The sequence below is a fragment of the Cervus canadensis genome, chromosome 5 (genome assembly GCF_019320065.1).
Source record: "Cervus canadensis isolate Bull #8, Minnesota chromosome 5, ASM1932006v1, whole genome shotgun sequence".
NCBI lineage: Eukaryota > Metazoa > Chordata > Mammalia > Artiodactyla > Cervidae > Cervus > Cervus canadensis.
Genome location: NC_057390.1, coordinates 63,498,802 through 63,511,734, shown reverse-complemented (window position 1 = coordinate 63,511,734; position 12,933 = coordinate 63,498,802). Strand labels below are relative to the sequence as shown.

The 12,933-nt window shown below is 43.7% G+C and overlaps 1 protein-coding gene across 5 annotated transcripts in view; it reads right to left on the bottom strand.

The window, feature by feature from the left end:
- Positions 1-12,933, bottom strand: part of ARHGAP25 (Rho GTPase activating protein 25) — a 103,404-nt gene that overhangs the window by 66,000 nt on the left and 24,471 nt on the right. The window lies entirely within an intron of this gene.

Sequence of the window (12,933 nt, the reverse complement as noted above, 5' to 3'; positions counted from 1 at the left end):
TGCAGTAGAAGTTAGCTGCTTTTTGCCCTAAATTGGAATGAGAAAAAATTAAAGGAGGAAGTTTAAACAGAGAAGTCAGCTGGGGAGGCATTATCACTTCCTTTCTTTATCTGCTCATCTTCTGACCCCTCTCCCTCCAGATAATCAATCACAAAATCTTCTAAGGTCTACTTCACAGATGTTTCTGCCAACTTCTCTCAACTCTGCATCAGTTTAGATTCTATTTTAGAAGCTGTGAACATGTGAGTGAGATGGGAATAGTTCGGTCAAAGCCAGAACTCTCTGAAGATATTTTCTCAATATGTTGATCTGAGCAGTGCATTAGTCTGGGAACCTTGTTTAAATAAATTTGAAAAGGGAGTAGAATTTACATGGCCAGCCCCCAGACACCCTTTCCTGAGCTGTGGACTCATCTACTCAACTGCCCACATGTACCACCGTGAAGATCTCAAGGTCATGTGTTGCTAGTTGAACTTACCACTTCCTCTCCCATCTCCCACCCATTCTTTGGGCTTGTGCAACAGACACATTCAAACCTGCTTTTCTATGGTTTGTTGTGACTGACCTCTTCCTAGTCAACCAGCCAATTCAGAAGGCTGCACCATTCCTACATCCTCACAATCAACAGCTTTCTTTCTCTCTGATCCCTCCTCTTTACCCCCACTGGTTTTTTGGGCCCATTTATCCTCTCTCTGGATTTCTGCAATAGTTGCCTAACCTGTTTGCCTCCCACCAATCTCACCTCTAACCCACTGATGACATTGTTTATGACACAGTTCTTCTGAAACACAAATCTAACCATGTTACTCTTTGACCTAGAAACCTTCAATGACCCTCCAACATCTTTATTCCAAAAGATGAAGGCTACCTACCATGGGATTCAGAATCCTTTGTGATTCTCCTGCTGTGTTTCCTGCTCTTCTTCCATACCCATCCTGAACTTTATCCATGACAATATTCTAGTCTCTCTGCTGGAATATTCTCCCACCCATCCTTAGCCACCCCCAGTTGGACCTCTTGGAATGTTCTTGTTCATCCTTTAAGACTTCTGGCCACACCTCCCACAAGAAGCCTTTTCAGCCCAGGCAGACTGAGTCAAGCCCTGGGCACTGGTCCCTCTTAGCTGGGAATACATGTCCTTCAAAACAGTTATCATGCCTTCTGGTCCTTTTCTTATTCTGTCTTCGCTCTCTACCTGAACTCTAAGAGGACAGGTGTCAGTCTATGTCTGCCTCTTAAAACATGGGCATTAAATGGAGGTCATAATTGTTTACATTACTATCATAGTATAGATTTGATTATATATTAAATGAGAGAAAATATAGAAGTGATGAAAGGAAAGAGATGAATGAAGTAAGAGGGAAGGAGGAAAGGAAAAGGGGAAAACTAACTGGACAATGTACAATATTCTGGGTACAAATCCAGAGGTCTGAATTAGAATGATGTCAGGGAAACAGAGAGCATAGGAGAGGCAGTGGTGAGGTGGATCACTGGAGCCCCACACCTGGCTGAACAGAAGGTGGGTGAGAGGTTTGGGGTTTGAGTGGCTCAGGTGAGGGGGCCTTCTCCATCCATTCATTCTATGCATATTGGCCAAGCACTTGGCACAAACTGGGAACAACGACTGGATCTGGCATCTAAGATCAGCCAGACACAACGCTGCCTCCAGATAGCTCAGAGACCTCCGAGGCCCTTTTGTAGAAGCAGGGAAAGAAGCAGAGAGTGTGGTTGGTGGGAATGGGCAAGAAGGTCCTGTTCTGGGTATGATGAAATATAAGGGTGGGCTGGTGATTGCAGCCATGAAATTAAAAGACACTTACTCTTTGGAAGGAAAGTTATGACAAACCATATTAAAAAGCAGAGACGTTACTTTGTCAACAAAGGTCCATCTAGTCAAGGCTATGGTTTTTCCAGTAGTCATGTATGGATGTGAGAGTTGCACCATAAAGAAAGCTGAACGCTGAAGAATTGATGCTTTTGAACTGTGGTGTTGGAGAAGACTCTTGAGAGTCCCTTGGACTGCAAGGAGATCCAACCAGTCCATCCTAAAGGAGATCAGTCCTGGGTGTTCATTGGAAGGACTGATGCTGAAGCTGAAACTCCAATACTTTGGCCACCTGATGCGAAAAGCTGATTCATTAGAAAAGACCCTGATGCTGGGAAAGAATGAAGGCATGAGGAGAAGGGGATGACAGAGGATGAGATGGTTGGATGGCATCACCAACTCAATGGACATGGGTTTGGGTAGACTCCGGCAGTTGGTGATGGACAGGGAGGCCTGGCGTGCTGCGGTTCATGGGGTTGCAACGAGTCGGACACAACTGAGCGACTGAACTGAACTGAACTGAGAGGTTTTGACTTCCCCAGAATTCTTGTTTTCACAGGTGAGGCCTGTGTGTTCAGAAAGAGGTTACTGGGGGAAAAGAGGTGCAAGTGAAAGGCAGGATGTGAGAATCTCCTATCTGGAAAGTAACATAACAGATGTTCAGAAAAATTAAAGAAAAGGTTGAGCCCAGGGGATACTAGAATTGAGGGAAACATTTTTAAATCAGGGCACTGGAGATCAACTTAGATACAAGGCAGAAAAGGTTACTGTTTTCCTTCTCCTTACAGAGAGCTTGCACTAGGTGTGAGTGTGGAAGAAAGGAGGTACAACACGAAAATCCACTCTCACCAAGAGTCAGCGATGGAGCAGGGGTTGCTGCCTGGAAGGGATGTGAAAGGAGAAGCTGTCATTCCATGCTAAGCAAAGATCCAGGGCCAGTATTGGCCCATCTCACAACCCTGGGCCAGGAGCTGTCCTGGAGGAGCGGATAGTACCCCTGGAGGGATGGATGTAGCGACTCGCCAGATAACAGCTTCATAAGAGGAGCACTGGCTGGGTTTCAGCCCTGATCACTTTCTGCCAAGACTCTTGACCGCACACTTACACAAACGTCTGTGTTCTGTTAGAGGACCCTTAAGGATACAAGTACTGTTTAAAGGCAAGAGGTCCTTTATAAAGAAGTGTTTGAGCTTCTGATCTCAGTATTCTCTTTCAGAAAAGCATATTTGGCTGCGTAGGTGAGCAAAGGCCCCATGGCTTGGGAATAAATATCTCTTTTTTAATTTATGTTTTTATTGAAGTCTAGTTGATTTATAATGTTGTGTTAATTACCATTGTACAAAAAAGTGACTTACATATATGTCTGTGTGTTTGTGTTAGTCACTCAGTCATGTCTGACTCTTTGTGACCCGATGGACAGTAACTGCCAGGCCCCTCTGTCCATGGAATTCTCCAAGAAGAATACTGGAGTGGGTTGCCATTCCCTTCTCCAGGGGGTCTTCCTGACCCAGGAACTGAGCCCGGTCTCCTGCACTGCAGGCAGATTCTTTATCAACTGAGCCACCAGCGACTCATGTGTCCACATTTCTTTTCATGTTCTTTCCTTTTTCTTTATGGTTTATAACAGGATATTGGATATAGTTCCCTGTGCTATACAGTAGGACCTTATTTATCCATCCTATATTTAATAGTTTTCATCTATTAGCCCCAAACTCCCAGTCCATCCATCTCCTTCCCCCACTATCCCCTTGGAAATCACAAGTGTGTTCTCTATGTCTGTGAGTCTGCTCCTATTTTGTAGATGGTTTCATTTATGCCATATTTTAGATCCCACATATAAGTGATATCATATGTTATTTGTCTTTCTCTTTCTGACTTACTTCACTTAGTATGATAACCTTTAGTTGCATCCATGTTGCTTCAAATTGTATTATTTTCATTCCTTTTTATGGCTCAGTAGTAAGGAATAATTATCTTTGTGCTTTTTATTGCATGTCTGCAGGTGCTAGAGCTATGAAGCAGTTCTTGAGACAAGGACCGTGTCTTATTCATTTGGTATCATGAAGGAGCACCCTCACTGTGTCTGACTCAGAAAAGTTAATTGGAAGGAACAAAGAGAGAGGAAGAAAGTGTGTGTGTGTGTGTGTGTGTGTGTGTGTGTGTGTGTGTGTTAGAAGAAAAGAAAATACTGTTGAATAAGGCTCAGCAGGTAAAGAATCCACCTACAATGCAGGAGACACAGGAAGCGGGGGTTTGATCCCTGGGTCCAGAAGATCCCCAGGGGAGGAAAGAGCAACCCATTCCAGTATTCTTGCCTGAAAAAAATCTTATGGACTGTGGAGCCTGGCGGGCTACAGTTGAAAGAGTCGCAATGAGTCAGACAGGACTGAGCGATTAAACCCCCACACAGGCAGAAGATTCTGTGATAGGATACATTCTCTTTAACAAAGAAATTTATATCCTTTAAATTAACCAGCTGGAAAAATTTCTTGGGCATTTCCTATGTGCAGAGCATGGTGCAAGATAATGTGCAGAGTTTAAAATATGGAGGAAACCCTCTAAATTAGTGAACTCGAGACTTATGAGGCTTCAAACATTTGCTGTGCAGCCTGGCGCACAAAAATACATTCTGCTACACCCTGATGTCTATAGTTGACTCCACTCTGACCTAGTTGTTGGTGGACCAGAGCCCTCTCATATTCCTCTTGTATAAAAAAGGGGATTCATTATCGATCACAAACCGCAAAGTATGAAAAGACAGAAGTTCAGGCGTGAGAAAGTACGTTCCCAGGAACAGGGATTTTCATAAGTTTTTTTTCACCAATCTAACCACACTTCCTAGAAAAGCATTTGGTCAACTAAAGGTCCTCAGTAAATATTTCTTGAGTGAATAAAATAAATATTTTAGTGAGAAATGTGAGTCACCACCAGACGTTGTATATATTTGCAACCAACGTTGGCTGATCTACATATTTGTGGGATTTCTAGATATGTTCACTTATGCCCACGCAAGCAGAGCAGCCAGGGAAGATGGAATCCCTGATATGAAAGATCCACACAAACAGTGCTGTATTTAGTGAGGTCTTAGCTGTACCAGCCACCGAGCAAGCACACTCTCAGGGTCAAGTCCAGTGTGGTTGAATGCTCACCCTGTGTCTTCATGGAAAGCTCTATATTTTACAGACCAGGAACCAGAGCTCAGAGAAATGAAGTGACTGGCCCAGGTACACAGCAAGAAATTAATTTCAAGGCCCCAAATCCATCCCTAGGCACACAGTCCATAGAGGCACATGTGCTGTGTGCTAAGTTGTTTCTGTTGAGTCCGACTCTTTGCAACCCCATGGATTGTAGCCCGCCAGGCTCCTCTGTCCATGGGATTTCCCAGGCAAGAATACTAGAGTGGGTTGCCATTTCCTTCTCCAGGGGATCTTCCTGACCCAGGGATTGAACTTGCATCTCTTAAGTCTCCAGCATCGACAGGCGGGTTCTCTACCACTAGCACCACCTAAGAGCCCACAGGGAGGCACATATTCTAGTGGTTAAGAGAGACACTGGGAATCGTGTGTAAAAATTCACAGAGCTAGACAGTCAGAGGGAAGTGAAGAGGAGACCGTTCCCCGCCCATCGTGGGAGACACCTGCCTCGGCCTCCACCCGTTTTGCTGCAATGTTATGTGTAAACCACTCTGTGCGGCTTTTTCCGTCCAACACAAGCTCTGCAGGGCTCAGCAGGCCTGAAGAAAGAGCGATGGGGAAGAGCAGCACTGAAACTGCCGCCGAGCACCAAGGCGGTGCTGGCACCCCGACAGGAAAGTGGGCGTATTAGGCAGTCCTGCTGCGTCCCACGGGCTCTCTGCACAAGCTCCTTTGAGGAGACCTGAGCAGAGCCCAGGGGGGCTGAGACCTGGGAGGTAAGAACTTGGAACCGACCCCAGGGGCCCCAGCACTCAGCCCACAGCGCAGCTCACAGCGGATCCCCCACGTGGCTGAGGGGCAACCCCGGGAGCTTGGGAAACAGTAGCCCCTCATGGCTGCCTCCCTGGAGATGGTCACTAGGGGTTATTACAACCACTGCTTAGACCCTCCATACACCCTGCACGCGCCCCACACACTCATATACACCACACACATTCACACCCCCCTGCACACCCCCACACACTCACAGTCACCCCCTGCACACTCATATATAGCCACACACATTTGTGCACACACCCCTCAACACACACCCACACACTCACACCCACCCCTTCCACACTCATACATAGCCACACACATTTGTGCATGCACACACACACACACTTACACCCACCCACACACTTACACCCACCCACACACATATACTCCCCTCACTCACACCTAAACTCACACATCCATCCACATTCACACACAGTCACATACCCACCCACACATCTATCCACCCCACCACACACGCAGACCCTCAGCTATCCAGTTAGCAGACTGTGGGAAGACAGCTTTACTAGAAAAAAAAATGAAGTCTTTTAACTTCAGAACCTCCAGGCCCACTTTTTCTCCCCCTCTTCTCTTTTCCTTCTCCAAGGCAAACTGACCTCTATTTTGAAACACCCACTATTCAGGGAGGTGGGAAACTTTAAAAATCTTTCCACTTTCAAAACCTGGCATTTAGACTTTAGAATACATTTATCCTGTGATTACTCTCCTGGAATTTTGTCATAAATTCTCAGTCTCATTTTTAACTTTGGCTTGAAAAATCTTTGCTCCACCCCCACCCCTGCAAAAGGTAATGAGATGTAAGACCGAGGACAGCTCTGTGCACCCAGAATGAAGTCACATGGGCCTACCCAGGACACTGGCCTTGAGACAAACAAGATAGAATTCAAAGAAATATCTAAAGTTGTTCCTTGAATACCTGCCTCCAGACCTAGGAACTGAGCAGGCTTAATGCTCCCATGTTCTGTAGCTCAGAGACATTCATTGTTTGACAAGTGAGCCTTTCAATCTAAAAAAGCAAACTCTGCCTTGCAAAGGGGCTTAGCACACACAGCCACATCTTTTGTATGAAAAAGTAAGAATGTGGTCTCCGTAGGTTACAAAGAAGAGAGCCAGGATCTTTAGGCTTTCAAGGTCTACACTTTGAATTCACCCGACCTAGGCTGCCTCTCCAGGGCCACCCCTCTGGCGTTCACATTCTGGAAATTGTGTGTCTCTTGGGAATGCACAGAGCTGTCGCCTCTTGTGGGTGTGTGTCTCCATCCGTTGCAACAGTTCACTGGCCCCTTCGGCCGATCTTTGCATAACAGGAAGCCAAGCATAAAAACAAGAAGCGCACAGAATTGTGAGCGCTTCCGAATAAACACTGCTCAAGGCTGCCTCTTCCTCAGCTCATGGTGAAGAGGAGATTTGGCAACCGAGTGGCACACGCACCCTGGAGTACACACTGTGGCCCCTTCACTGTATCCAAGCTACCTGGCTCCCCAGACAGGAACGGAAGGAAGCACTCTGCATCATTGAGACCGGTGGGACATTAGCAGTCAGATGTACTCATTAGTATTGACCCTTCCACTGTCGAAGTCAGTCATGTGTTCTAGGCAAGGGGTTCTGCTTAGTCACTGGCATTCATAAACAAGTAGTGCATTAGAATGCTTGAACTATTTGCATTTTATAAGCCCAAATAAATTCTGTGGCTCCAGTAACTCACAGTAGGGACCCAGCCAGGGCCATGCCCTAGGGCTGGCCCTGATAATCAAACACTGGGCCCTGATGATGCTACATGCCATTAACTAGCCTACAGATGTCACTCCAGTCTGTTTCTAGGGGCCCTCTATGGTCCTTGGGAATAGTGACTTTTAACATTACAGTTCTATTAAGAGTGTTAGCAATGAACAGTTCTGGCAGTGGGATGGGCCTCGCTTAGAAGACATAATATGTTTCTCTTACTGTTGTTCAGTCATTAAGTCATGTCCAACTCTTTGAGACCCCCATGGATTGCAGCATACTAGGCTTCCCTATCCTTCACAATCTCCCAGAGCTTGCTCAAATTCATACCCATTCAGTCGGTGATACCATCCAACTATCTCGTCCTTTGTCACCCCTTCTCCTGCCCTCAATCTTTCCCAGTATCAGGGTCTTTTCCAATGAGTCGGCTCCTCTCATACTGTACAATCTGATAAAAAGATTCTATTTAAAAATGGAGGCAATTAGATTATGGATGGAGGACAAAGGATATTCATAAATTATTAATTAGTTTCATAGATGTAATCAGGCATATGGTTAGGAAATTAAGCGTCCACATTTTCAAAGGTGCATACTTAAGTAAGAGAAATAAAGTTACATGGTGTCTGGGATTGGCTTTAAAACATCTCAACAAAAAAAAAGAAAAAGAAAGAATTAGAGCAAATGTGATAAAATCTTGATAATTCTGAATTTCAGTAATGGATATACATGGTAGGGGTCATTAATCTTATTCTGTATTTTGGTATTTGAAACATATGTATAATTAAAAAAAAAAAAGACTCCAGATTCACTAGTCTTTGAAAATAAATTCTTTTAAGCTTAATTTTTTTCACACATCAGCTGTTGCCCTGAACTTCAACTTGTTGGTTTTCCCAGGCCTGCATTTCCAGACCTGTTAGTTGTTCCTCTGAGCGTTGTGGAATGATGTTAGACAGATGTTCTACCACACACGTACGCATTCCCCTCCGGACGGAGTCTGCCCCTCCATTTCCCAGCTCTGTCACTTTATCAGTTAATGAAGGGGAAGAACCCAGGAACCCCTGACGCTCTCAATTTAGGATGATATTTCCTGTAAAGTCGGCTTTTACTCAAACTGTTAGTGGTGGTGATGGTCTGTGTGTGCACATGTACACACACACACACACATAATTCCCCAGGGTCGCAGAAGCAGCTTTAAAAACAGCTGTTGCAAGGCAGTCAAAGAGGCTTTGTCTTCGTTCTGACTGGAAGTAATGTCCGGGACGTCGGACGCCTAGTTCAAGATCAATGGAAAGAATGGAGTGACTGATTATCAGCGTTTACAATGACAAAAATTGGAGAAAGTGCTAGTCCATAGACTACTGAAACCGGTAACTTGTTTACACTTGATGATGGTGACCCCAGCATGCAGCAGACAAGCCGGCAGGCGGTCAGCCTAGAGCAGTGGAGGGCCATCTCATTGGGCATCAAGAGATTGAAGCTCAAGTTCCAGCTCAGACACAACCAGCTGTGTAATTCTCTGGGCCTTTCTGAGTCTTCATTTCCTCCTTTGTGAAATAAAAGAATGAAAATAAAGCACCTTGAATGCTTTTCCAACTCTAAATTAAAAACAATTTTTTTCAACTCCAAATTTTTCTGATTAGCCTATTAAACATCTTTCAGCCAACTACTTTGTGCTGTAATTCTGCTTTTCAGATGCAACATGTCTAACAATTTGCCAACCCAGTCAAGACTGCATACCAAAATTACAGGTCTCTAGCAATGATTTATGTAATTGATTAAGAAAAATGAATGTGGAAAAAGACATACTCTGGTGATGTTAATCAAACCAGATGATTTGGCACGCTCTAGTTACAGTGCTAATTTCAATAGAAGGCTAAAGAAGAGTCCCCTGAGAAGTCCCAGTAATAATACAGCGTAGGAAGCATAAAGACAAAAGCCACTGTAACTATTCCTCAAGGACTGACAGTTAAACAGGCTCCATGATCAATTTATTCTGGGGTGATACCTTAGCTCCCAGATATTATGGACCCATCATCTTTCTGGATGCATCTCTCCAACTTTAAACCATGCTTTCCATATCAACATCTGCAGACACATCCATGCCTTTTTGACCAAGAAGCCGTCTACTAATTTAGTTAAGCAGATAATAATATAAGTATCTTAAATTTGTTTCCAAAGATACTCACTGCAGCATTATTGTTTAAAAAATGTAAATATTAAATGTTCAACAACATGGAATCGGTTGAATGAAGTATGGTGTGCCCATAAAATAAAATGCTATGCATTAAAGTTAATGCTTCCTTGGGTTATAATGACGTGAAAACATTGAATTTATATATTGATAGCTAGGTTATATATTGATAGTAGGTTATCTACTTACTCCAAAATAGTATACGACTTCATTTTGTTAAATACACACACATACACGTTATAGTGCAGGAAATTCATAAATATGTGTGTGATATAGCACAGAAAAACATAGTGCAATATTCACACCAGACTGGTGTAGGGTTATAGGTTATTTTGCGGTAGGTGGGATTTTGGGTAATTTTTATGTCTTCTACCTGCTGTCATTTTTTCATAAAGAAAACAAGAGCTACTTGTAAAATTTCTATGTCGGCTTTTTCTTCAGTGATCTACAGGCTATCTCCCAATTTAAAAGTTCTAAAACTTTGTGAGTCAAAAAAGAACTGACTGAAACTTTAGAATGATTCATTATTATTAATAAATAAACAAGATTGCCCATGAGTTGAAAAAAAAAAAGAACTGAATGAGAGGAATCTGTCCCAATGTTAGAAAAATTTCCATAATCTAAACCAAAGCGAATTCCAGAAGTTTTCAAATAAAGAATTTCAGACACTAGTATGTTATCTTGGGCAATTCCCCCTTCCCTGTCTGTTGGTACTATTTGCCAGCAGGATACAATATATAAATGTTCTATATAGGAGGTACAGGACATTTTGCTTATTATTATCATCATTAAGCAGGCTTCCCAGTTATGCTAGTGGTGCTAGTGATAAAGAATCTGCCTGCCAATGCAGGCAGAAGAGGCGTGGGTTCAGTCCCTGGGTTGAGAAGATCTCCTGGAGGAAGACATGGCAAACCTCTCCAATATTTTTGCCTGGAAAGTTCCATGGGCAGAGGAGCCTAGTGAGCTACAGTTCATGGGGCCCCAAAGCATCGGACAACTGAGCATCTGAGTGCGCACACACACACTCACACACAGCATTGTCATTAATAAGAATAATTTCTGCACATCTTGGTTTCTACATATTTTAAATGAACTGGTTGAGCAGGATTCTTGCTAAGGTCCTCCTCAGCCTCCAAATTCTTCTGCTCTCTGTATCCAAGCAGTTTCTACTAATACGATATGCATACAGAGTACAGAATTAGAGAAAAGGAGAGCGGAGCAGACTCATTATTTAGGAAAGAAAATAAGAGAGAAAGCACTCAAGGAGGAAGGGACATCAGTATAGTTTGAAGCCGTCAGCCAAGACATCACAGAAACCATAGAACCTGAACAAGTTCTTTGGGGCTAAGAAGGGCAGGGCTTGGGGAAACAGAAGAGGCAACCTGAGGGATCCCAGGAAGGAAGGATCCCCTGGAATACTGGATGGTTTGACCCTACGGTATAACAGCCCCATTTCCAAATTTCCATCGAAACGACCAAAGAATGACTTCAGTAATAAGGGGATGTGTGAAATGAAAGTAAAACTAAAGAAGGAACAGTGTCAGCTACTGGTGGTGAGGAGGATTTCTGTGACCTGGAGGCTGAGCAGGACTAAACTGAGAGAAGAGTTGAACAACCTACAGTTCAGTGTCTGTGGAGGAGCAGTTGTCCACGGGATGGGGATGGTCCCCCAAAGAATCTGCCCACCTCCTCGAACAGAACAGCAGCACTGGAGAGGGGAGCAGGGGGAGACCCCCAGAGCAGGGAGGCCTGGCTGGGCAGGCCATGCCATCTCCAGCTTACACCAGTCCTGCCAGAAAAGCAAGGGAGGTCCTGTCTTGCAGATGCCTAACCTGGGCCACTGAATCAGTGAGAGCAGGGGAAATTTTTTCAGCTAACCTGGGGCAGCCCCAAAGAGGAAAAAAAAATTGCCCATGAACAAAGCTGCACTTCCTAAACTGAATGCTTCTTTAAAAGTTACAGGTAAGCTTTACCATGCTCGCCAGCAATTCCACTTCTAGGAATCTACTCACGAGAAGTGAAAGCGCATGTCCACAGATTCCTTGCATGCAAGTGTTTCCAGTAGTATTATTCATAATGGTCAAACTGGAAATGGTCCATAATCCATCAGCTGCTGGAGGGATGAACACAAAGCTGTGGCTGTGCAATGCATCACCGCCCCACAAATAAAAAGGAATGGAGAACTGATACATGTTGCTACATGGTGACCCTCAAGAACCTATGCTAAGTGAAAGATGCTGAATGCAAAAGATAGCATACTGCAAATCCATGTAAGAAATCTCCAGAAAAGGCAACATTATAGGGACAGAAAGCAGGTGAGCAGTTGCCTGGAGCTGACAGTGGAAGGAGAGATTGAATGTGCATGGGCAAGAGGGGACTTTCTGGAAAGATGAAATTGTTCTAAAACTGAGTTGTGGTTGATTACCATACAAGGAACAATTCCTAACTCATGTTATAGTGAAAGGCTCTCAGTCGTGTCTGACTCTTTGTGACCCCACGGACTATAGAGTCCATGGAATTCTCCAGGCCAGAATACTGGAATGGGTAGCCTTTCCCTTCTCCAGGGTATCTTCCCAACCCAGGGATTGAACCCAGGTCTCCCACATTGCAGGCAGATTCTTTACCAGCTGAGCCACAAGGGAAGCCCAAGAATTCTGGAGTGAGTAGCTCCACTCCATTTTATGGTGGAATTTTATAACTCCATTTTATAACTCATTTATAAAGGCTTGGAGAATTCCATGGACTATGTAGTCCATGGGGTCGCAAAGAGTCGGACACAACTGAGTGACCTTCACTTCACCATTTAAAATAGATCATTAAACTCCACAAATTAAGTGATTTGCCTGTTTTCCCACTTAAGGAGCCCAAGTGTCTAGAATTCTCCAGGAATGCAAATATTTCATTATTAAGAAAATTACACAATGGTTTATTACAGCAATAAGTAAAAGAATTGAAAAGCCATTTGTTTTTTTAAAATATTTTGAATTTACTGTTGATAAATTAACAATATTGATGGTATTACAAAATTAATTATCAAGAATAGAATACATTCTTAGTTGGTAAGAAAGGTCTATCTCAAACCAGACAGGGAGCTGAAAGGATACTCTATATTGCCTAAAATTCAACTACTGAAAATTGAAAGCATCTTTAAGAAAACTTCAAGAAAGAAGTTCTTAGGAGCAAGGCCAAGTGTTCGGTGTTTAGCTGTGTAAGGAAAAGTGATG